Source organism: Narcine bancroftii, chromosome 4, assembly GCF_036971445.1.
Source record: "Narcine bancroftii isolate sNarBan1 chromosome 4, sNarBan1.hap1, whole genome shotgun sequence".
Lineage (NCBI taxonomy): Eukaryota > Metazoa > Chordata > Chondrichthyes > Torpediniformes > Narcinidae > Narcine > Narcine bancroftii.
In genome coordinates, this window is record NC_091472.1 from 114,796,233 (window position 1) to 114,822,007 (window position 25,775).

A 25,775-nucleotide genomic window follows, 5' to 3' on the forward strand; every position below is an offset into this window, starting at 1 on the left:
CTCTCTCCCTCACTCCCTTCCCCATTTATTTAAAGTTCAATCTATAAGATACATTAAACCTGTTAAAACAAAGTTGTCACTTAATAAAAATAAACAAGAAATTTTACTGAGTCAGTTCTTTTCATTATCTTCTACTTCTGTCATTTTAGGTGGTGGAAGCCCATGGTAGGATTTCTCTATTGTGTTTAATGTATGGCTCCCATATTTGTTTGAATATTGTAATGTTATTTCTTAAATTATATCTTATTTTTTCTAATGGAATACATTTATTCATTTCTATATGCCATTGTTGTATTCTCAAGTTGTCTTCTAATTTCCAGGTTGACATAATACATTTTTTTGCTACAGCTAGGGCTATCATAACAAATCTTTTTTGTGCTCCATCCAAATCAAGTCCAAATTCTTTGTTTCTTATATTACTTAGGAGGAAGATCTCTGGGTTTTTTGGTATATTGCTTTTTGTGATTTTATTTAATATCTGGTTTAGATCTTCCCAAAATTTTTCCACTTTCTCACATGTCCAAATTGCATGAATTGTTGTTCCCGTTTCCTTTTTACAGCGAAAACATCTGTCTGATACTGTTGGGTCCCATTTATTTAACTTTTGAGGTGTGATGTATAGCCTGTGTATCCAGTTATATTGTATCATGCGTAACTTCGTGTTTATTGTATTTCTCATAGTTCCAGAGCATAGCTTCTCCCATGTTTCATTCTTTATCTTTATGTTTAGATCTTGTTCCCATTTTTGTTTAGGTTTACAGTTTGTTTCTTCGTTCTCCTTTTCTTGCAGTTTGATGTACATGTTTGTTACAAACTTTTTAATTATCATTGTGTCTGTAATCACATATTCAAAATTGCTTCCTTCTGGTAACCTCAGACTGTTTCCCAATTTGTCCTTCAAGTAGGATTTCAGTTGGTAGTATGCAAACATTGTATCATGAGTTATATTATATTTATCCTTCATTTGTTCAAAGGATAATAATTTATTTCCAAAAAAACAATTTTCTATTCTTTTGATCCATTTTCTCTCCCATTCTCTAAAGGAAAGGTTATCTATTGTGAAAGGGATTAGCTGATTTTGCGTCAATATTAGTTTTGGTAGTTGGTAATTTGTTTTATTCCTTTCTACATGAATCTTCTTCCAAATATTGAGCAGATGATGCAATACCGGTGAATTCCTACGTTGCACCAATTTTTCACCCCATTTATATAGTATATGTTCAGGTATCTTCTCCCCTATTTTATCTAGTTCTAATCTGGTCCAATCTGGTTTTTCCCTTGTTTGATAAAAATCTGATAGGTATCTTAATTGTGCGGCTCTATAATAATTCTTAAAGTTTGATAGTTGTAAGCCTCCTTGTTTGTACCATTCTGTTAATTTATCTAGTGCTATCCTCGGTTTCCCCCCCTTTCCATAAGAATTTCCTTATTATTTTTTTTAACTCCTTGAAGAATTTTTCTGTTAGGTGTATTGGTAATGACTGAAATAGGTATTGTATCCTTGGGAAAATATTCATTTTAATACAGTTTATCCTTCCTATTAGTGTTAGTGGTAAGTCTTTCCAATGCTCTAAGTCGTCTTGTAATTTTTTCATTAATGGATGGTAATTGAGTTTATATAGATGGCCGAGGTTTTTATTTAGTTGTATACCTAGGTATCACATTGCTTGTGTTTGCCATCTAAATGGCGATTCTTTCTTAAACTTTGTGAAATCCGCATTATTCATTGGCATTGCTTCACTTTTATTTGCATTGATCTTGTAGCCCGATACTTATCCATATTCCTTCAATTTCATATGTAATTCTTTTATTGATATTTCTGGTTCTGTTAAGTATACTATAACGTCATCTGCAAATAGACTTCTCTTTTATTTTTATCCCTTTTATTTTATTTTCTGTTCTTCTCAGTTCTGCTAGTAGTTCTATAGCTAACGCGAACAGTGAGGGAGATAGTGGACATCCCTGCCTTGTTGATCTGCTTAAGTTAAATTGTTTTGATATATATCCATTTACTGTCACTTTCGCCAATGGCCCCTTATATAATGCTTTAATCCAATTAATATATTTCTCTGGTAGGCTGAATTTTTGTAGTACTTTGAATAAATAATTCCATTCTACTCTGTCAAAGGCCTTCTCTGCATATAAAGCAACCGCTACTGTTGGAGTTTTATTTCCTTCTACTGCATGAATTAAGTTAATAAATTTACAAATATTGTCTGTTGTTCGTCTTTTTTTAATAAATCCAGTTTGGTCTAGATTTACTATTTTTGGTACATAGTCGGCTAATCTGTTTGCTAATAGTTTAGCTATTATCTTATAATCTGTGTTAAGTAAAGATATTGGTCTATATGACACTGGTGCAAGTGGATCTTTCCCTGTCTTTGGTATTACTGTAATTATTGCTGTTTTGCATGAATCTGGTATGCTTTGTGTTTTATCAATCTGGTTGATTACTTCCAGAAGGGGAGGAATTAATAACTCTTTAAATGTTTTATAGAATTCTATTGGGAATCCATCCTCTCCTGGGGTTTTATTGTTCGGTAGTTTTTTTAATATCTCCTGTAATTCTTCTATTTCAAATGGTTTTATTAATTTATTTTGCTCCTGTTTGTAATTTCGGTAGTTCAATTTTAGTTAGAAATTTATCTATTTTGTCTTCTTTACCTTCATTTTCAGTTTGATATAATTGCTCGTAGAATTCCCAGAAGTTTTTATTGATCTCCATTGGATTATACGTAATTTGTTTGTCCTTTTTCCTTAATGCCAATACCATTCTTTTAGTTTCGTCTGTCTTAGGCTGCCATGCTAGAATTTTGTGCTCATAATATTTCTGTTTTGTCTTCATTATGTTCTCCTCCACCTTATGTTTGTAGTGTTTCATATTTTATTTTTTTATCTGCCAATTTTCTTCTTTTAGTTGTATCTTCCTTTATTGCTAATTCTTTTTCTATATTTGTTATTTCCCTTTCCAACTGTTCTGTTTCCCGATTGTAGTCTTTCTTCATCTTAGTTACATAATTTATTATTTGCCCTCTGATGAACGCTTTCATTGCGTCCCATAGTATAAACTTATCTTTCACTGATTCCGTATTTATTTCAAAGTATATTTTAATTTTTTGTTCAATTAATTCTCTAAAATCCTGTCTTTTAAGTAGCATGGAGTTTAATCTCCATCTATATATTCTTGGTGGGATGTCCTCTAGCTCTATTGCCAATAACAGGGGTGAGTGGTCGAATAATAGTCTAGCTTTATATTCCGTTTTCCTAACTCTCCCTTGAATGTGGGCTGATAACAGGAATAGGTCTATCTTTGAGTATGTTTTATGTCTACCCAAATAGTATGAATATTCCTTTTCCTTTGGGTGTTGTTTCCTCCATATATCCAAAAGTTGCATTTCTTGGTTACTTTGTTCTTTCTGTTAGTTTTTTTTTCCAGTTTTATCCATGTTTGAGTCTAAATTAAGGTTAAAATCCCCTCGTATTAGTATGTTCCCTTGCGTATCTGCTATCTTCAAAAAGATATCTTGCATAAATTTTTGATCTTCCTCATTAGGTGAATATACATTGAGTAAATTCCAAAATTCTGAATATATCTGACATTTTATCATTACATATCTCCCTGCTGGATCTAATATTTCCTCTTCTATTTTGATTGGTACATTTTTATTGATTAATATAGCTACTCCTCTGGCTTTTGAATTATATGATGCTGCTGTTACATGTCCTATCCAATATCTCTTTAATTTCTTGTGTTCCACTTCAGTTAGATGTGTTTCTTGTATGAATGCTATATCAATTTTTTCTTTTTTTCAGTAAATTTAACAGTTTCTTCCTTTTGATTTGGTTATGTATTCCATTAATATTTAAAGTCATATAGTTCAACATAGCCATTTCATACTTTGTTTATCTTTCTTTTCCGTTTCCCCATCACCACCTTCCCTTCTTATCCATTTCTGCTTCCTTTTTTTGAACACATTATAAGACAACATTTCTAAAACATAAAATATTTCCACTATTCCCATATCTAAAATTCCTTTAACCCCAATAGTCCCTCCCCTTTCTGAGTTGCCCTTTGTCCCTTGTCGGGCAACCACATCTCCCCTCTCCATTTGGATTTGCGAATCCGCTCGCAAACGTCAACTGATTTCGCAGTGACTGTAATTCTTCCCCACCCAGCCCCCCCCCCCCAGAAAAGGTTTTAATCTTCATATATAACAAAGGTCACTCTCTTAATTCCCTCCTTACTTCCTTTCTTCCCTTTCTTTCCCTTCTTAGTTCTTACCTATACTCTATTTTTTATATATATACATACACACACACACACATATATATATATATATATACACACACACATATACATATACACACACCTACATACACACATACATATAGTTTGTTGTCATTTTTGTTCTTGTTACATCTCTTCATCTCTGTCTGTTTTGTCATTGTTCTGCAAATTTTCGTGCTTCTTCTGGATCCGAGAATAGTTTGTTTTGCTGCCCCAGAATAACTATTTTAAGTACTGCTGGGTATTTTAACATAAATTTATAACCTTTTTTCCATAGGGTCGTTTTTGCTGTATTGTACTCCTTTCTCTTCTTCAGGAGTTCAAAACTTATATCTGGATAGAAAAAAAATTTGACCCTTATATTCCAGTGGTTTTTGTTTTCTCTTATTTTTTTCATTGCCTTCTCCAATATATTTTCTCTTGTTGTATATCTTAGGAATTTTACTAGAATGGATCTTGGTTTTTGTTGTGGTTGTGGTTTAAGGGCTAATGTTCTGTGTGCCCTTTCTATTTCCATTTCTTCCTGTAATTCTGGTCTTCCTAGGACCCTGGGGATCCATTCTTTTATAAATTCTTTCATATTTTTGCCTTCTTCATCTTCCTTAAGGCCCACTATCTTTATATTGTTTCTTCTATTATAATTTTCCATTATATCTATCTTCTGAGCTAACAGCTCCTGTGACTCTAACTTTTTTATCAGATTCTTCTAATTTCTTTTTTAAGTCATCTACTTCCATTTCTATGGCTGTTTCTCGTTCTTCCACCTTGTTTACTCTTTTTCCTATATCTGTCATGATCATCTCTAATCTATTCACTTTTTCTTCTGTACTTTTTATTCTTTTTATTTCACTGAATTCTTGTGACTGCCATTCTTTTACTGTTTCCATATATTCTTTAAAAAAATATATATCCATGTACTTGCCCTTCCCTTCATCTTCCATTTCTCTGTGTTCTTCCTCCTCTTCTTCTGAGTCCACTCCAGGATCTCTGTCTCTTCTGGTTTTCTTGTTGGGTTGTTTGTTTTATTTTGTTGGGTATTTTTGGTCTTCTTATTTTTATTATAAGTGTCTTGGTGTTGGTCTTCTTCCTCTGGGTTGGTCATCTGTTGTTTCTTTGATTTCTTATTTTATTCTCTTCCTTCTTGTTCTCGTTATTTTCTATGTTTTCCTCTTGCTGTTATGTTGTAGTTGCCTGTTTCAGCTGTGGAGATCTACTCCTCAGCTGGTCCCCCCTCCCATCAGTGTTATTTTTGTCATGCGCGGTTGCGCACTTTTGTTTGGCTCCGTGAGCCATTTTTGTAGTCCCCAATTCAGGGCTTCAACTGACCTCAGGGAGTGGGCTTTACTCTCCATGGCGGGCCTCCTTGTACCGGTAAGGCCTTCACCTTCTTCTTCCGACGTCTTTCCTTCTTTTCTTCCTGTTGTTTTTGGTTTTTCTTTCTTCGCTGCCATTTTCTCCACACTTTTACTTTCACTTTGTTATGGTTTTTATGTTTGTTCCTTTGTTTTTTCTCTATCTTTTTTAAACTTTTCTGGAGAGGGCTGGAGTTCCCCTACCGGCCACTACTCCATCATGTGACTCCTCCCACTTTTCACTCTCCAAGTTCATTGGTATCAGGCAATTCTTATATTGTGCACAGAATTCAACATTTATGAATCTCCACCAGGCTCTGATGTTTAAAGTTAAATGGTTACCGCTCAGAAAGGTTCTTGTTGGTTTCAGAGAGATTCTTTGGCTTGGCTTCGCGGACGAAGATTTATGGAGGGGGTAAAAGTCCACGTCAGCTGCAGGCTCGTTTGTGGCTGACGAGTCCGATGCGGGACAGGCAGACACGGTTGCAGCGGCTGCAGGGGAAAATTGGTTGGTTGGGGTTGGGTTTTTCCTCCTTGACCTTTTGTCAGTGAGGTGGGCTCTGCGGTCTTCTTCAAAGGAGGTTGCTGCCCGCCAAACTGTGAGGCGCCAAGATGCACGGTTTGAGGCGATATCAGCCCACTGGCGGTGGTCAATGTGGCAGGCACCAAGAGATTTCTTCCTCGTACCTTTTCTTTGGTGCACCTCTGTCACGGTGGCCAGTGGAGAGCTCGCCATATAACACGATCTTGGGAAGGCATGGTCCTCCATTCTGGAGACGTGACCCACCCAGCGCAGCTGAATCTTCAGCAGCGTGGACTCGATGCTGTCGACCTCTGCCATCTCGAGTACTTCGACGTTAGGGATGAAAGCGCTCCAATGGATGTTGAGGATGGAGCGGAGACAACGCTGGTGGAAGCGTTCTAGGAGCCGTAGGTGATGCCGGTAGAGGACCCATGATTCGGAGCTGAACAGGAGTGTGGGTATGACAACGGCTCTGTATACGCTTATCTTTGTGAGGTTTTACAGTTGGTTGTTTTTCCAGACTCTTTTGTGTAGTCTTCCAAAGGCGCTATTTGCCTTGGCGAGTCTTGCATCTGATGAAATGGTGCAGCCGAGATAGGTAAACTGGTTGACCGTTTTGAGTTTTGTGTGCCCGATGGAGATGTGGGGGGGCTGGTAGTCATGGTGGGGAGCTGGCTGATGGAGGACCTCAGTTTTCTTCAGGCTGACTTCCAGGCCAAACATTTTGACAGTTTCCGCAAAGCAGGACGTCAAGCGCTGAAGAGCTGGCTCTGAATGGGCAACTAAAGCGGCATGGTCTGCAAAGAGTAGTTCACGGACAAGTTTCTCTTGTGTCTTGGTGTGAGCTTGCAGGCGCCTCAGATTGAAAGACTGCCATCCGTGCGGTACCGGATGTAAACAGCGTCTTCACTGTTGAGAGATACATGTTGTTCATTGGACATACTCAAACTGATTTCCTCCAATCAGTTAGTTCAGTCTCTTTGTTCCTGCTTTTGAAGTTCTTTCCAAAGCAGTTCCATTGCCTCTTCAAAACCACTCAGGGCCTGAATGTCCATCTTCAGCAAAGCTCTTGCATTTTAAATAAGATGTCTTTTGTGAAGTGTTACTCTGTGAAGTGACCTACACTAAATCCTGCCCCCATAATCTATCTCTTTTAAAGACATTTATCCATAACCATAATAATATATAAAATAATGTATAACACAGGAAATGACCATTGAACACTGTGATCGAACAGATGACAGACATGAGCTGAGCAGCCTATTAACATAGACCGCAACAGCAGAGGCTAAACCAGCCAATCCCCAGCTGCGGATTGCAGGGGGTCCAATCCAGGCCAGCAGATCATGAGGCGACCAATTCGTGGCTGACAGATCACAAGCCACACCTGTGATTTGCCAGTCAGCCTACAAAAGGTGGAGCAGATAGCCAAATAAACTCCATGTCGACTGCACTCTCTCAGTGTGAGCTTCTTTCTTGGAGCAATAACCCAGAGCTATAAACGTAGCAGTGTGCTACAGTATGACAAAGGAAATAATATTTGTTGATGACTGCTATATGGAAGGATCTCTTGTGTCTTTTGAACAATTAAAGACCAATTTGGCCTGTTTCCATACTGTAATTATTATATGGTTATAATTAAGAAAAAAGTATGGAGTAGCTAATGGGATATTCTTTTGCTTTCTCCAGTTAAAATTGTTCTTAAGAGAAAGATGGGGACCAAACTTGGCCCTACCTGAAATTAGTGAGATGGAATGAACGATTTCCCTGAGGAACACACAGAAATTTATATTTAAAATGTACTTTGCTCACCAAAATTAAAGTGTAAAACCGGGAAGAAAAAGGAATTATATTGGTAGAGGATTGTTATGAGGGTGGGTATTTTATTTCATTTCAAAGAATGAAAGAGAAATATTTTTTTCCAAATACTTTGTTTACTTATTAAGTTAAATCCTTATTGTTGGATAATTTTGGGCGTACATTAGTTGCCTAGGCAGTCTAAATTTGAAAAAGTTTATTTACTGAAGGGGGAAAGAGAGGATTTATATCTGAGATGTATGCTTTATTACAGAATAGAATACTTAAGCCAGATATTCATACATTTAAATTAAATGAAAAAGATTTATACATATCTATTTCTCAAGATGATTGGATGACTATATGTGAGGTCAGTATGACTAAAATTATAAATGTAAGGTATAGATTGGTTCATTATAACTTTATTCACCAGTTATATTTAACTCCGGAGAAGTTAAGGAAATACAAGTTTATTTCTTCTGATTTAGGTTTTAGAAAGAAGTTGGCTCTTTCTTGCACTCTACTTGGTTATGTGAAACTTTTCTAGAATAGAATTAAAGAAGTTTTATAAGTTTTATTTAAATTTAAAATTTTGCTTGATCCTATGGTATCTCTATTGGGTTATATTAAGAAATTCAATTTGCAATTAAACTTAAATCTCAAATTGCTTTTTTGAGATTGGTAATAGATGTGGCAATTATTTGGAAAAATGAAACTGATTTGAGTATTCAACGGTGGCATTCAGAAATGAGGCCTTGTACTCCATTGGAAAAGATAACGTACAATTATTTTTTTTTTTGTTAAGGTTTGGAGCCTGTATATGAGATACATGGGATTGAATTTGTAATAGTTTCCACCACCCCCCCCCCACCCCCCACAGTTTGGGGTTGCACTAAACTATGGCAATAGTTGAAGTCAGTTATGCAAGTTGATATCCTATTCTATTCTCATTCTCTTTCTTCTTTCTTTTGGGGTAGTTTAGAGGGGGGTTGGGAGGGGTGGGGGATTATATGGGGTAAAATATTATGTATTTACTTGTATTTTTATTGTATGACTTATTTTGATTAATAAATAAAATTTGCAACAAAAAGTGTAAAATCATGGTTACACAGAGAGTGAGAGCGAGAGCCAGAGCGAGAATGGAGTCGGATTTGGGAGTTGCAATAATGGAAACATGCTGGTCTGATTGGTGCACGACGTCATTTAAAAATGCAAGATACGGATTAGTACAATATAATTTCTACACCAACTATACCTCACACCATAGAAATGATACAAAATCAGAAATTTCAGAGATGAGTTTTAGATATGGAATAAAAATAGAAACATTTGTACATGCTACATGGTGTTTGTGAAGGTGAGACCTTTCTGGCAGGAGATTTCTGAAATCTTATTCTGAAATAATAAGGATTGCCTTCGTAGACAACCCAGAGCTTTATCTTTCATGCAATTTTATTGAAATAAGTAATAAACTAACTAAATTCCAAATTTCATTTTTTAAGTTGCTTTAGTTGTGGCTAAAAAATATATTATGATTGCTTGGAAGTCTGACTCCCCGCTACAGATAGCACGATGGAAGAGTGAGATGAACAGTTGTGTACCTATGGGGTGGGGGGGGGGGGGGAAGGAAAGAAAAAAATCACATAAAGAACAAATACAATGAATTTAAACCATATTTGGACAATATAGGGCTCAAATATAAAAAATGTGCTATTATAAAAATATAAATAACCCCCCAATGAAGACTTTTTTTAAAAAAAAAAACTCAGCACTCACAGTGCAGAGATTTATACTGTGAAGGGGAGGGAGGGAAGGTGTTGTTGTGTTTTGTTTTATAAGAAAAAGTTTTATATTATATTTTTTGAAAATGGAAAATTTTGATATGCATATTTATGGAAAAAAATATTAAAGGGCACAAGAATAAAGAAGGGAATGTGTGCCTGGAGGCAGAAAAGGTTGGGAACAGCCTAAATGAATATTTTGCTTTATTTTTCACCAGAGAAATTGACCTTGGTCAAGGTGAGGACAGAGAAGAACTAGCTTATGTGCTGGATCAGATTGAGATTAAGAAAGAGGAAGTGCTGGATCTTCTTAAAAACATTAGAATTAATAAGTCCCCAGGACCAGATGAGATATATCCAAGGTTGCTATGGGAAGGGAGGGAAAAGATTGCTGGAGCATTAGCAATGATCTCTGCATCCTCTTTGGACACAGGACAGGTGCCAGATGAATGAAGAATGGCAAACGTGGTCCCTTTGCTTAAAAATAGGGAGAATCCTGGGAAATACAGACCAGTGAGTCTTACATCAGTAATGGGCAAACTACTGGAGAGGATTTTAGGCACAGGATTTATGAGCATTTAGAAAAGTAGTTAGCTCATTTATAATCAATAAGTCTTTGTGAGGGGAAGGTTGTGCTTCATGAGCCTAATTGAGGAGGTAACAAAAATAATTGATGAAAGTGGTATGGTGTATATGGATTTTAGTAAGGCACTTAACAAGATCAAGAGGCATGGGATCCATGGAACTTTGGCTGTGTGGATTCAGAATTGGTTTCCCTCCTGTAGAAAGCAGAGAATAGTAGTGGCCGCAAAGTGTTCTGCCTAGTCAGTGACTCATGAAATTCTGCATGGATCTGTTCTGGGATCCCTGCTCTTTGTAATTTTTATAAATAACCTGGATGAAGAAGTAGAGGGATGGGTTTGCTCAAGATACAATGGTTGAGGGTGTTGTGAATAGTGTTGAAGGCTGTCGTAGGTTACATCAGGATGCAGACAAGTTGCATCTATGGGCAAAAAAGTTGCAGATGGAGTTCAATCTGGTTAGGTGTGAGGTGATGAATTTTGGAAGGTCAAACTTAAGGCAAAATACATGGTTATTGATAACATATTTAACAGAGGGTGCTTCGGTGTCCAAATTCAGAGGGAAAAAAAAAGGTTACCACACTGATTGATAGGATAGTCAAGAAGGGCTAAAGTATGCTCGACTTCATTAGTCAGGGGATCGAGTTCAGGAGTCGTGAGGTAATGTTGTAGCTCTATAAATACTTAGAACATTGTGTTCAATTCTGGTCACCTCATTACAAAAGGATGTGGAAGCTATGGAGAGGGTGCAGAGGAGATGTACCAGGATGTTGCCTGGATTGGATAATATGAAACAAGGTTAGCTGAACCAGGGCTTTTCTCTTTAGGGTGAAGGATAAAAGTTGATTTACTAGGGCCTATGAGATTGGGATTAAATATTTAAGTATGAAGGTAGACAACAACCTGCAGAATTTATGCAAGTTTAATTATCTTCCCTTGCTTCAAAAAATTGAAGATGTTCTTAATAATTGGGTGCCCCTCCAATATCTTTGGTTGGGAGGGTCAACTGTATTAAAATGAATGTGCTGCCTAGAGCAAAATATTTTTTCTAATTTTCTTTATTATGAGTTGGCAATTGGCCATTGGCAATTGGCGAAGGAGCCCATAAAGTATTAACGTGGCAATTATAGACCAAACAGGCTTCTAGGACAATAAATGCTGTAGGCTATTAGACTCGTTAATTACCTACAAACCTCAGGAAATTAATGATGAATTTCATTTATATTATGAAAAACTGTATACTTCTGAAATATTGGAAGATAACATTAAAATTTGTACCTTTTTGTCTGAATTGGTTTTATGCCACAGATATTAAGGACTTAGATGCTTTTTTTAAACTGTTACATCGGTGAGGGATGCATTGCGATCAATGCCTGGTGATAAATCTCCAGGAGAGGATGGTTTTATTTCTGGATTTTATAAAGAATTTCAGGATTAATTAATTCCAATACTGATGGATGTATTGAAGCAGGCGACAGAAACTGGTTCTTTTCTGGATTCTTTTTCTACAGCGCTTATTACAGTTATTCCTAAGAAGGATAGTGATCCATTAAAAGTGGGATCTTATTGACCTATTTCATTATTAAATGTGGATTATAAAATTGTTGCCAAGATTCTAGCTAATAGACTAGTTAAATATTTACCAGATTTGATTCATGTTGACCAGGTGGGCTTTATTAAAAATCAGTATTTAGCAGACAATATTGTGAAGTTGATTTCTTTAATATTTCTCGGCAGCAATCCGGCCAACCCATGGTAATTGCTCTTGATGCTGAAAAGGCCTTTGATAGAGTGGAAAGGAGGTTTTTTTTGTTTAAAGTGTTGGAAAAGTTTTAATTTGGGCCTCTTTTTATTGGCTGGGTTAAGGCTTTATATAAAAATCCTACGGACAGAGTTGTGACAAATGGACAGGTATCTTCTTAGTTTACATCATTTAGATTGATGTCACCAGCTCTATTTGCATTGGGTATTGAACCTTTGGCTCAGTTGATTAGACAAAATAATAATATTAAGGGTATTAGGATGAAAGTGGATGAATACAAAATAAATTTATTTGCAGATGATGTTTTGATATATTTAACACAACCTATGCAATCTTTGGGGAGCTTGCATGCAAGACTGAAACAATAAGGTGAATTATCGGGATACAAGATTAATTGGGATAAGAGTGAAATTATGCCTTTGGCTGATGCGGATTATTCATCTTGTAAATACATTGTGAAATTTAAGAGGTCTGATTGAATTAAGTATTTAGGAATTATAATTGATAGTAATAATATGAATTGAATTATTTACCTTTGTTGTCTAAAATTAAATATGATTTAAATCGGTGGAAAGATTTACCAATAATGTTAATAGAATGAGTTATTTGTGTGAAAATGAATGTCTTTCCCCATATTCAATACCATTTTCAGTCTATTCCTTGAAGAATGCCCCAAACAATTTTCAAAGATCTGAATACTTTGATGAGGACATTTTTATGGAAAGGTAAAGTGGCGAAGGTGTCGTTGCAGAAATTGACTTCGAAATATGCTTTAGGAGGACTGCAACTTCCTCATTTTCAGAATTATTATGAACCCCTGAAGTTTATTAATAGAATGTTTGAAGTGGATAAACCTTTGGTTTGGTCTAAAATATTTTTTTCAAAGTTTGCCTGTTCCTATACCTCAGAGATTCTTTCAAAACCTTAATAAAAACATCAGGAAGTTTCTGTGGAAAGGTAAGCCTTCCAGAGTCTCTATTGGAAAAATTAACTTGGAATTGTGAATTGGGAGGATTAATGTTCCCAGATTTCAAAAAATATTTTTGGGCAACCCAACTGAAGTTTGTCATCTCCCTCTTTGACAGAGGAGACAAGTCTTCATGGGTAAAATTGGAGTTGCATAAGGTTGGCCCTAAAGAAGCCCCCCATTAAAGCAATTAATGCTCAAATTGGAGATCAGGGGCAAGGGGGTCTTTCACCTTAAACACCCTGGCTCAAAATATGTTAATTCCATGAATGATTGATAATAAAATCCTGAACACTTGGTCTCAAAGAGGGGTCAAGTGTATTGAGGATTATTATGAGCAGGGACAATTTATGACATTTGAGCAAATTAATAATTAAGGAGTCTTAAATGCATCTTTTTTCTGCCATCTTCAGTCAAGATCTTATTTAAGGAAGAAATTAAGTTCAGAATTAACCTTACCGCAGTGTAGCGAAATAGAGACTCTGGTTCAAAAGGAAAGCACAAAAAAATTTCAAAAATTTGTTCCTTACTTTAAGTGGGAATCTCTAAATAAAGGCTTGACGAATCAAGACAAAGGTGGGAATCAGATTTGGGTATAGAAATTGATCCATTTTGCTGGTCCAGTTTATGTCAAGAAAAAGGTACTTTCTTGCATTCTTGCATGCCTTAAAATGAGGCCTTTCAGGGAAGATTTAGGTAATTTCCTGGAAAAGAATTATTGAAATTCAATACCCTCAGGCACCTGAATTAGAGGAATTTAAAAGTCGTAAGACCTAAAAGGAAGCTGTCAAAATTTCAATTAAAATTTGTTAAGCTCGCTTTAGCGGTAGCCATGAAATGCATAGCAGTTATTTGGAAATCTGATTCCCAACTTGGTTTAGCCCGCAAATTGTGTTCCCCTGGAAAAGATCACCTATAAACTCAGAAACAGGTATGATGTATTTTCAAGAATTATGGAATTCATACCCGAGGTACATTGGGGTAAATTGAAAATGATTCCCCCCCTCTGGTCTCTTGCCTATTCTCACAGTGCCAAGGACCCTAGATAAGTCAAGTTATTTGTCCTTGATGGGAGTGGGGGTTTTCCTAGCTGAAGCCAATCTTTTCTTTTTCTTATTATTTCTCTTTTCTTACTTTTTCTTCTCATTTCTTGGAGGTGGGAGGGTTCTTCTTATTTTGTTCTTATTTCTCTCCATTATCTTTTTCTCCCTTTGGTTCAACGTGAACATTGAATTTGCATTTTTGCAGTACAGGTATTATTGTAATTTTTTTTCCTTTATTTATAATAATTGAATCACATGTTGACTTTTTTCTCACTTTATTTAATATCAACCAGCAGATTAAAATATTTATTATTTTGTTAATTTTATTAATAATTGATGTTTTTAATTATTTTCATTTTGACTGCACGTTGATTGAAAATTTCCAATAAAATATTTTTTTTTAAATAGATCTACGAGTTTCCGAGAGTATAGCCAAGGTGGACAGTTAACACCTTTTTCTCCAGGGTGGAAGTAGCAAACACAAGAGGACATCTGTGCAAAGTGAATGGAGGAAAGTTTAGGGAGACATTAGGTTAAGTTTTTTTTTGCTCAGAGAGTTATGGGTGCCTAGATACCATTGTTAGGGGGGTAGTGGAGGCTGGAACAATTGGAGCATTTATAAGACTTTTAGACATGCACATGGTTAAAAGAAAAAAGGGAGAGGGTTTTGTTTTTTTGGGTTGGTGTATATAGGTCAGTACAACTAAGAAGGCCAAAGGGCCTGTCATGTGCTGTAATGTTCTATATTTGTCATTAATAATCATACAATCAGCTTTATGTATAGAGAAAATTACAATACAGATAAATGGCTATAGATTTTGCCTGAATGGGACAGAGATCAGGTAGTATTAATAATTTCAGAAGAATTGTGTGAAATTCCCAAAGGACAATTCAATATGGGAGATAGTCCAGGGTGGATTTTTTTTTTTATATATAAAGTGTAATTTATGGCAGGGGATCATTCAAACAAATATTCTAATAGCAATTTCATGAAGGAAGCTTAATTTAGAATGGATTCCCTTAATTGGTGGAACTTTGACCCTGTCAAGTAGAACATTTGGTGATCAAGTGTTGTCCATTCTATCTACCAAGGGAGTTCTCTGCTACCATTCTGGTTGATATGTACATTCCACTCCAGGCTACCTACAGGCTGGCACTGGAATAGCTGAGCAGTGTAATCTGTATTCAGCAGCCATGAGACAGCACACCCTTGCCTTCCCAATCATTGTAGGGGACTTCAATTAGGCCAACATGAAGTATCATCTGACAAACTATCACTAAAATATCAACCTGCACAACCAAAGGAACCAACACACTTAATCACAGCTTAACCCCCATCAGGAACACCTACAGAGCCAACCCACACCCACATTTTGGCATGTCTGATCATCTGGCTGTACTTCTATTTTCAACATACAAGCAGAGACTGGGGACCACCTCACGAATGGTGAACACAGTGAAAGGAGGCAAAGGAACACCTGCAGAACTGCAGGAGTATTCAAGGACTCATCCCCAAACTTGAACATGCCATGGTTGTCACCGACTTCATCAAGACCTGCATTGATGACCTGTGGGAAGAACCCCAACCAAAAGTCCTGGATGAATGAAAGGATTTGCAAATTGCTGAGGGTAAGGTTAATGGTGTTTAAGACCAATGATCCAGATCTCTACAGGAAGTTCAGGTACAACCTATGGAAAGCTATCTTGGCAGCAAAGAGGCAATTCCAGAGTCAGCTAAGGCAGGGATTGACATCCAACAAGGCAAAGCCTAACTTCATAAATGGCTATGATGCTTCATTACCTGATAAGCTGAAGACCTTTTATGCTTGCTTTGGAAAGGACAATTCAACAGTATCAATGTAGAAGCTAGTGACCTGGTGATATCTGTCTCTGAGGCCAACATCAGAACATCTTTCAAGAGGGTGAACCCTCGCAAGGCATCAGGCCCTGATGAGGTACCTGAAGGGGTACTGAACATTTTCAATCTCTCATTTGCTGCAGTCAAAGGCTTCCATCTGCGTCAAAAAGGCATGTATTTTTGTTGAATGACAACATTGTCTGACTGGCTTAATGCAACCTAGATTGTATACCTAAAATGGATGAGAGGGGGGGGTGGGGGGGTGGGTTGGGAGGAGGGAGGGGGGGGAGAAAAAGTCACTGTATATGTGTGAAAAAGAAAAAGTGTATATCATGGCTAATGTGATTTATGGTGTGAAAAATAAAAAATTTAAAAAAAATTAAAAAAAAGGTGATTAAAGCCTATTAATCACAAAAAAAAGGCATCAATCATACCAGTGCCCAAGAAATGTGGAGGGAGCTGGCTCAAGAACCATCGCCTAGTTGCTCTCACATCTGTGATGAAATGTTTAGAGAGGTTGGTCATGGCCAGAATTAACTCATACCCAAGTAATGATCTGGACCCTCTGCAATTTGTCTACTGCCACAATCACTCCGTAACAGATGTAATTTCACTGGCTCTTCACTCAGCCCTTAATCACCAAGACAACAGCAACACACGTCAGGCTCATTAATCTTTATTGACTACAGCTCAGATTTTAACACCATCATTCTCTCAGTACTGGTCAGCAAGCTTCAAATCCTGCGCCTCTACACCTCCCTCTGCAACCAAATCCTTGACCCCCTCATTGGAAGACCAGTCAGTACATATCTGAAACAATGGCTCCTCCTCACTGACAATCAACACAGTCGCACTTCAAGGATGTTCTACTCCTTTGACACCCACTAGGCAGGATTCAAATGCCCTCTACAAATTTTCCGGTGACATCAAGGTCATCGGCAGAATTACAGACAGCAACGTGGAAGTGTGCAGGAGTGAGAAAGATCACCTGGTTGAGTGGTATCACAACAACAACTTTTCAGTCAACATTAGCAAAACTAAGAAGTTGATTGTGAACTTCAGGGGGAAAATCAGAATACAATCCAACCCTCATTGAGGGGTCAGCAGTGGAAAGGGTTTAAAATTTTCAAATTCCTGGGTGTCAACATCTTTGAAGATCTATCCTGGAGCTTCCATGTCGATGCAATCATGAAGAAGGCTCACCAGCAGCTATGAGGAGTTTGATGATGCTTGGCACATCACCGGACTCTTGAAATTTTCTACAGGTACACAGTGGAAAGCATACTTACTGGTTGCATCAATGTCATTTATGAAGATACCAATGCACAAGGCAGGAGAGACAACCCAGCTCGGTTTCTCCCCTATTCCTGATCTCCTTTCACACAGACATAATCAATTCTCACCTCTCCTCTTATCATATCCAATTAATACCTTTTGTTAGTCTAGAATCCTCCCCCAGCCAACATTGTCTATATTCTGAGATAGCCTTTTTTTTTTGCTCATTCTGCTTATTCCTTGAAGAAAAAGGTCAGCAATATATCTTTGTCTCCTATGGACACTGAAAGATCAGTTGAGCTCCCCCAGCATTTTGGTGTGCTTTTACTACAATCATGATGTCTGCAGACTTTTGTGTTTCATTATAAGACAGGAGAAGGCTACAGAGAGTACTAAACGTGGCCAGCGCCATCATGGGCATTAGTCTTCACTCAATTAATGACATCTACAAGAAGCAGTGTCTCAAGAAAGCAGCCTCTCTCCTCAAGGACTCTCACCACCCAGGCCATGCCTTCTTCTCACTTCTATCATCAAGAAGGAGGCACGGGAGTCTGAAGACAAACACCCAACATTAGAAAAACAGCTTCTATCCCTCTGCCATCAGATTTCAGAATGGACAATGAACCACAGACACTTTTCTTTTGCACTAATTTATTATTTCTTTTAAATTAATTTATAACAATCTTGCATCTGTAATGCTGTCACAAAACAACAAATTTTGTGACATGTTCACAACAACAAATTCTAATTCTGATATATAGTAATGCTTCTGTGGAGTACAAAAGTTGGCAGGTTGACAGGGGAATTTTTTTAGAGCTTCAGAAATGTATCTCTTTCTAAACTCCAGTTATATTTAGCAGTTAACATTTTACATAATAGACTTTAACTGATAATTATTTTCAATTATGGGCAAAAGGCATGTACATGGTTAATTTGGTGGTAAACTCGATCTGGTAATTATCAACAGAGTCTATTCAGAGTTTTATAGCCAACATAAATACAGAATGATTTATTAATTCATTGAAAAAGTAGTGAAGAATATGGTTTTTACTTCATGTGAAATTCAGATTTTGGTCACGGGGGGGGGGGGGGTAGTAGAATGAGGGGTGAGGGTGGGGAGAAGCTTCTGTCATCAGAACAAAAAGATATAGAATCCAATAAGGTTTTCAGGGATGAATTTCCTAACCAGAATCGCAGTGAAAAATAATGTTTTCAGTTACAAATATTTGTTCTCACTGAAATCTATCACCTTCCATTGTTACAAGCCCAGAGGACCCTAAAAACCCAGCAGCAATAGATCAAGACAAATGGTCACTTAAACAAAAGTTGCTTTTAATTATCTTTAAACATGAAACCAGAATCACACTTTAACTTAACTCTATTGACTTAACTAACCTAATTTAAGCCCCTTCTAATTCTAAGCGCACATGTATGTAATGTGTGTGTAAATTTAAGAAAGTTATTTGATTCACAGTCCAATCTCATTCCTCCAAGTTCACTGGTTGCAGGCAATTCTTAAGACTGTGCACAGAATTTAACATTTATAAAGTTCACCAGGCTTTGGTGCTTGAAAGGTAAATGATTACCACTCAGGAAGGTTCTTATATCGGTTTTCAGAGAGATTTGTTGTACATTTACTTCTATCAGCCACTTCAGGGTCTTGCTAAAGAAACTTGCCCCATCAGGGTTCTCCAGATGATAACCTCTTTCTTTCAGGTCACCACAGAATACTTTCTTGTTTCTCTTATTCCAAGTGAAACATTAGACAGCCAGTCCTCTCCTCTTGAATGAACCACAAGGTCTTTGACCAGGCCATCTTCCAAAAGGGGACTTTCCATAAGCTTTCCAGCTTGTCCTGTTCTAGTCCCAGCTGCTGACTGCAACACTGTACAAGTGATCTCTATGGGTGTTTGGGTCTCTCTCTCTCTCAGAAAGCCTATTTTGCTTGCAAAACCACATGGCACTCATAAAACAGCAAGCTCTCCTCCAGACAATATGCAGCTCCAACAAGCTCTTTTATCTGCTGCCTTTTGTAAACAACAATCCATTAGTGAAGTCTCTTGAGCACTCTTCAAAGCTGTTGCAAAAGCTGTGAGGCCCCCATATGTCTAGCATTGAGCAGAGCTCCAGTATTTCAAATAAGATCTGTTTTAAAGTGTTTGTATGTGAGCTACTCTAACAAACCTTTTCCAATTTATCTCCCAAAACATATCTATATACTCTGTCACACTGCAGCCACAAATTGAACACAAGAGCAGGGTAATAACTACTGTCAATTGCTGTCAAGGTGACCATAACAATGCACATATTCTGTCTGATTCTTTTTACACTGGTGCTCAAGATCATTTCAGTTGACCATCTACTTTACATTGATGCCACATATTCAAAATGTCCTTGCCAGAAATCAGAAAATCTTTTCTGATTAGATGCACTGATTTACAAATGCAGCATGTTAACTTTCTGCAAAAGCACAAACCAAAGAAAATTTACTCTCTCAAGATCCAGCTGGTGTAGGGCCACAGACAAGAACCATGTAGTTGTGATCTTCCAATCATTGGTCGTCCATTATATCAGCTTAATCTGAGGCATCATGGCAAATCGAAGACTAAAAGAGGCTCATTATTCTGTTGTGCCACCAACTCACATATAGGAAAGCTGAAGTCTATGAAAGATTAGGTTTCATCTGTAAACCATGGAAGTCCTGAATTAATGTTTCCAGTGATAATGATTCTCTCAAAGAGGCCTGGAATACACAGCAGATTGAGGGGAAAAATTTGTGTCAGCTCCAGAAGGAGCACAATTTACTATCATTAGAGCACAGCCCTCATCACCATCTGCATGGTAAGCAACTGAGGAATAGAGGCAGGAAACTGAGATTGGGTGAGGCAAGATGCAGATGTGGAGGCAGGAAAGAGGGAAGTGATGTTTAAAATCTCCTTTCTACCTGGGCTAGAAATATTCAGTCAACTGGATTTTCATAATCTCAATTAACCATGACTCCAACTCACCATTTACCAATAGTCCTATCATTATACCTTCCCCAAGTCATAAAACAAATCTGGTCTAGAAGGTTAAGTCACATGGGATCCTTAGCAAGTCAATTGGATGCAAAATTGGCTTGGTGGCAAAAGTCAGAGGGTTGTGGTAGAGGGTCATTTTCTGAGATTGAAAGGTTATTGTGCCACAGGGATCAATGCTGGGGACTCTGTCTGATGTTTGTCATCTACATTAACAATTTCTATGAGAATGATGGTGGTACAAGTTGTAGATTTTTAAATGATGCTGGTGCTGAAGAGGTCATCTCAGATTACAACAGGATCTAGATCAAATGGAAAAGTGGCCAAAGGAGTAGAAGGTAGAATTTAAACACATACAAGTGTGGTGATGCATTTCAGGAAGTTAAAGCAGGACAAGTTCTGCATAAGTTCAGGCACTGTATGTCCCTGTTCAGGTGAAAGGCAAGACTGGCAAGTTTAAGGAACCCTGTTTGATAAGAGATATTGATACCCTAGTAAGGGAAACGGGATATATCAGATTTAAGTAGTCCAGGTTAAATGAAGAAGACATCTGTACAAAGTGAAGGAAGGTTTAGGAGAGACATGAGGAGTGTTTATTTTTACACAGAGTTCTGGGTGCCTGGAAGCCTTGTCAGGGGTGGTGGTGAAGGAATCTGAAACATTGAAGAGGGTGATGGAGGAATCTGAAACATTTAAGAGGCTCCTGGACAGGCATATAGATGAAAGAAAAATAGAGGGTTACAAGGTAGGTGGGGTTTAGTATTCTTTTGGTAGGAATATATAAGTCAGCTCAATATCGAGGGCCAAAGAGCCTGTACTGTGCTGTTATGTTCTATGTACTCCTTGATAAATGGAAGTGTAGGAGTACACAAATGGAAAATCAGGAGGCAAAAAGAGGGCATGATATAGAGTTACATGGCAAGTACTGGAGAAACTCAGCGGTCAGGGAGCATCCAGAGAAAGCAATAGGCAGTTGTCATTTTGGGTCAAAAGTCCTTCATCAGGAATTAAAAGAACTGGTTGGACAACCACATAAAAGAGTGAAGTGCAGAGGAGGGAGGAGTACAGGTTGGCAAATAAATAATAATACAATAAAAATACTACAACCCACAACCATGGTATCGTCAGCAAATTTGTAGATTTTGTGTTGTCATACCGATCCACATAGCCATAGGTGTAAACCAGTAGTTCTCAACCATTTTCTTTCCACTCACATACCACTTTAAGTATTCCCTATGCCATAAGTGTTCTGTGATTAGTAAGAGATTGCTTAAGGTAGTATGTGGGTGGAAACAAAAAGTTTGAAAACCACTGTTTTAATCGTACCCAATTAACTTGTTATGTGCATGGTTTCATAACTCCAAAGGAAATGGGGCAATGACAACTTACCTCAAGCAAAATATTTCAGTAACAATCGAGTCTAGAGAAGTGATTTTCAACCTTCCTTTCCCACTCACTAATGACTACAGCTAATCAAGACTTCCCACCTTAAGCAATCCCTCACTAATCACAGCACTTATGGCATAGGGATTACTTAAAATGGTATGCAAGTGGAAATAAAAAGGTTGAGAACTATTGGTGTAAAGCAAGTAGATTCAGGGGATTAAGAATGCAGCCCTGTGGTGCTCCAGTACTAATGGAGATTGTGGAGGAGTGTGGGCTGCCTCAACAACTACCACCCAGTAGCATCAATTTCTGCTGTGATGAAATGCTTCAAGATGCTGGTCATGGCCAGAATTAACACAAACGCAAGTAAAGATCTGAACCCACTGCAATTGGCCTATCATCACAGTCGCTCTACAGCAGATGCAATATCGCTGACTCTCCACTCAGCTCTGAATCACCTCGAAAACAAATTCATACATACGGCTGATCTTCATAGACTACAACTTGGGTTTCAATACCATTATATTCTCAGTGCTGGTCAAGAAGCTACAAACTCAAGGCCTCTTCCCCACTATGCAACTGGATCCTCGACTTTCTCATTGGAAGACCACAGTCTGTACGAATTGGAAACAACATCCCCTCCTCACTGATCATCAACACAGGCACATCCCAAGGATGAACGTTTAGCCTATGCTCTACTCCACGACTGCATGGCCAGGCACAATTCTGATGCCATCTACAAGTTTGCCAATGATACTACAGTTATTGGTAGAATCACAAATGGCAATGAGGAAGTGTACAGGAGGGAGATAGATCAGTTGCACTCAATGTCAGCAAAATCAAAGAGATGATTGTAGACTTCAGGAGGAAGTCAGGGGAACATGGCCCAGTCCTCAGAGGGCTCGGTAGTGGAAAGGGTCAAGATCTTCAAATTCCTGGGTGTCAACATCTCCAAGGTTCTGTCCTAGAGCTTCCACGTTGATGCAATCACAAAGGAGGCTCACCAGCGGCTATACTTTGTGAGGTAGTTCAGTATGTCACCGAAGATTTTTGCAAACTTCCACAGGTGTACTGTGGAGAGCATTCTGCCTGGTATGGAGGCGCCAACTCTTAGGACAAGAATCAACTCCAGAGGGTTGTGAACTCAGCCTGCGACATCACAGGCACCAGACTTCACTCTATCAAGAGCATCTACATGAGGCAGTGTCTTAAAAAAACAAAACAGCCTCTATCCTCAAAGATTCCCACCACTCAGGCTATGCCCTCTTCACTCTGCTACCATTGGGGGAAAAAAGGTACAGGAACCCAAAGACGAACACTCAGAGGCACAAGGACGGCTTCTTCCCCACTGCCATCAGATTCCTGAATAATCAATGAACCAAAGACACTGCTTTACTTTGACTTTTCATGCACTATTTTTATAGTAATGACATAAGACATTTATAATATGAACGTTTGCTCTATGATGGTGCCGCAAAACACCAAATTTCATGATTCGTTCGTGACAATAAATCATGATTCTGAGATGTTTGTGGTTTGTAGATGAGGAAATCAGGGATCCAATTCCATGGTGGGGTGTTGAGTCTCAGGTCTTGGCATTTGCTGATCAGTTTTGTGGGAATGATGGTGTTAAATGCTAAACTGTAGTCAATAAAGAGCATCATAATTTTTGCATCTTTGCTCTCCAGGTATTTCAGGGCTTTGTGTTGATCCAGTGAGATGGCATCTATTGGAATGGATCCATGTCATCACTCAGACAGGAGCATCCTCTCTTTTACTGGCTTATTGTATGCCTTTTCCCACTGTAGATTCCAAACATTTCCTACTTGTGCTGTTTGGCAGAATTCATGAGATTTTCTTCAGTAAATTTCCATAGCCATCCGATTTTAATTTTATCAACTTATCTTTCTGGGTTTTAACTCTTATTCTCCCGAAGCTAGCTGCTTCCCCTACCTCAATGACTTTATGAGCAAATTTTCTTAAACTTCACCGATCAGTCACAATACAAGGTTTAAGAATATTTTCTAAAAATACTTCAGTTATAAAATAATATTTATTTTATATTACCAGATGCTACCGCATACTTGACAATAGAACACAACTCAGAAGAGGACATAGCTCAATTGTCATGACCAAACCATGTATTGATGATGTTAAGCCAATGGAAGTAATAACCAATAAAACATTAATGTTTACAGATGGAATCCCTGCCACCATTACAAATCACATGACACTAATCAAGGGACCACACCTCTATTGTTCCCAAAACCAATAAACTGTCTCCTACCCAGTATTCTCTGGAAACCATGGAATAGGCATTGTATTTGCGTATCTGTTTGAAACGCATTTATCATAACAGAACTAACAAGCACAACCCCCTGTTCTAAACTTCAAAATGAACAATGTTTAACAAACAAATTTGATTGTTGAAGCCTGGAGCTTCAAATAAAATTGCAATCTGACATCATTCAATTAGAAAGTCAATGGCAGGAACCACAGATGATTATCAAATTCACAGAAACCGTTTTTGTCAATAACTCGTTGCACCTGTTAAAAGTTGAAAGCAACGTCCGGTGTTCGTTGACAAAATGCAATCATCCTTCTTTGAAAATTAATCACCGAACCACTCAAAGACAAACTTTTTTATTAAATGGGGAAAATGCTGGAACTCAGCGGATTATGCAACGTTCCTGAACAGAATCTTTATCTGAAACGTTTCCACAGACGCGAGCCGATCACCTGCATGCTTCCCGAGGGGTTTTTTTTTGTTTCCGAATCAGAATGTAGTTTATTTTCAATGCAATTTCTTTCCCCCCCCCACAAAAAAAAAGCACTCCGCCGAACAGATTTACACGACAATTTCCGAGGACACTGCTTAACATATTCCATACAATCAAACATTCCATACGGAATATTTGGGAGAATCATGACACCCCAGCTAAACTTTCTCACTTCAAGCCCTCAGATTAAATTGCCTCTGACAGGCAAACTGTGAAAATGCCTGCGGTCACTGATACAAAAAACGATTTCAAGACAGTTCAGACCAGATCTGCAAGGTCTGGTTTAAAACAAAGCAAAACATATTGAAATTTGACAAGTACTTCTGATCGTTGGCACTTGGACAATCAAGGAATCCTCTCCCATTACACAATGGGACAACGATCATTCAGAAGAACAGACACCGGCTTGAGAGACCATGAGAAAGCCCCGAAGCAGCTCGCCACCGACTGCACTTGTTCTCCACCAGTAAGTCGAGGCAAGTCAACCTGCGACCCACACGCACTGCAAGCGGACTAATCCATCACCCACTCCGCTCTTTGTCTGGAAACAGAGATGGGGAAATTAATTTCTCTTCATCCCCCACCCCCCAAGTTTGGTCCACACAGTCAGGCGACACTCCATGTCCAATCGTCCACCACCTGCCAGAGAGCTCCGCTCCGCCGCAACACCCGCTGTACATGTACCTCCGATGCCGAGCGATGCTTTCTGCCCTCACACCACCGTCGCCATGTTGCCCTGTCTGTGCACACGGTTAACATCCGGGATGCGCGGGGAGGGACCGGCCACGTGAGGTGGGCTTGGGCGTGCGGGGTGAATCCGAGCACGCGAGGCGGGCGCGGGTGTGCAGTGTGAATCGGATCACGCGGGGTGGGGCCGGCCGCGCGGGAAAGATCTGGATGCCAAGCGATGGACAAATGGGGACGGTGGTGAGCCTGACCAACTTCGTAGAACGTTTTGAACGGGGACAGAGTGGTCCAGGCAGATGATGCTATTCATGTGGATCAGAGTGAAGCTCTTGGTATTGGAGGAGCGGGACCAGGAGAGTTGTTCTGTGGTGGAGAGTGGAAAAGGCCACTAAGATATGCAGCATCGTGACAGGCCCTTCCAGCTCACGAGCCCCCTCACCCCCAAATACATTAATTAACCTACAATCTTCATCATTTTTTGATGGGCAGGAGGAATCCCACATAAACACAAACTCCTTCCAGATAGCGCTGGATTCGAACTCTGGGGCCTGGCCCTGTAATAGTGTTACGCTCATCATGCCTTTTTGAGTTCTCAGGAGATCCAGACGGGGGAATCCGGCTCAGGAATGGCAGGTGCTTTTTTTTTACACGCAGAGAGAATGGGGGTGGAGACATTTG

At 38.5% G+C, this 25,775-nt stretch overlaps 1 protein-coding gene across 4 annotated transcripts in view; it reads right to left on the minus strand.

Annotated features, from left to right (window-relative positions):
* Positions 1-25,151, minus strand: part of LOC138761010 (serine/threonine-protein kinase PAK 5-like) — a 212,988-nt gene extending 187,837 nt beyond the window's left edge. For all 4 annotated transcript variants that reach the window (XM_069932479.1, XM_069932478.1, XM_069932474.1 and 1 more), the window contains exon 1: positions 25,095-25,151. The gene's annotated coding sequence lies outside the window, so the exon portion shown is untranslated. The remainder of the gene's footprint in view (positions 1-25,094) is intronic.
* Positions 25,152-25,775: the final 624 nt, after the last annotated feature.